This window comes from Dromiciops gliroides, chromosome 5 (assembly GCF_019393635.1).
Source record: "Dromiciops gliroides isolate mDroGli1 chromosome 5, mDroGli1.pri, whole genome shotgun sequence".
NCBI classification, from domain to species: Eukaryota; Metazoa; Chordata; class Mammalia; order Microbiotheria; family Microbiotheriidae; genus Dromiciops; species Dromiciops gliroides.
The window spans coordinates 168,586,015-168,586,778 of record NC_057865.1 but is presented as its reverse complement, the minus strand read 5'-3'; positions in this window follow the sequence as shown (position 1 = coordinate 168,586,778).

Below are 764 nucleotides of genomic sequence, written 5' to 3'. Positions count from 1 at the left end.
GGCTGGCAATGAATTTAAAGGGGGAAAAAGAAGGTTTTTATAACTATGGTGAAGAGTAGAGCAAAATGACTATCAATGAAAGAATCAAATATTTGCTAAGGATTTGTGAGAGATTGATATTTTTAAAAGGGAGAGAATTCAGGAGCACTTATTTTGTATTTTGCATATGTTTATGTATCACAAACTTCAAACGTGGAACGATGGAACAAAAAAATAGATAATTGAGAATTGAACACAAGATGGAAGAGGATGGTCTGAACAATTATAAGTTGCCAAGCTTAACAAGAAGAACTGTTAAGTGTGATTGCAAGACCAATTGTTATTGATTAAGATTGTGGGGAATGGGAAAGACACCAAATGTTTTTCCAAGTTTAAGAAAAGAGAAAAGGGTATAATATACCAATTTTCTTTTATCATGTCTTCACTATATTACTATAAATATCTCCTGATTAATTGGTCTCCCTGACTCCAGTTTTTCCACCTCACCAGTCTATCCTTTAAAAACTATCAAAATAATATTTTAATGTACAGCCTCCATTCTTTACCCATTAATATAATATACTTGATACATATTTTGCCCATTGATTCAGGCTGTTGCTCTCCAATCATCCTTCAATTACTATACAGGATTCAAAGAGTATCATGGAAGAAACCTGGATTTATCTTAGTATTAAATCGAGCCCACACACCTCTAAACAAAAACAATGGGAAGTATGTTTGCTGGATGTGGCATACATAATCATGGTACTCTCCCTAACTTTCCA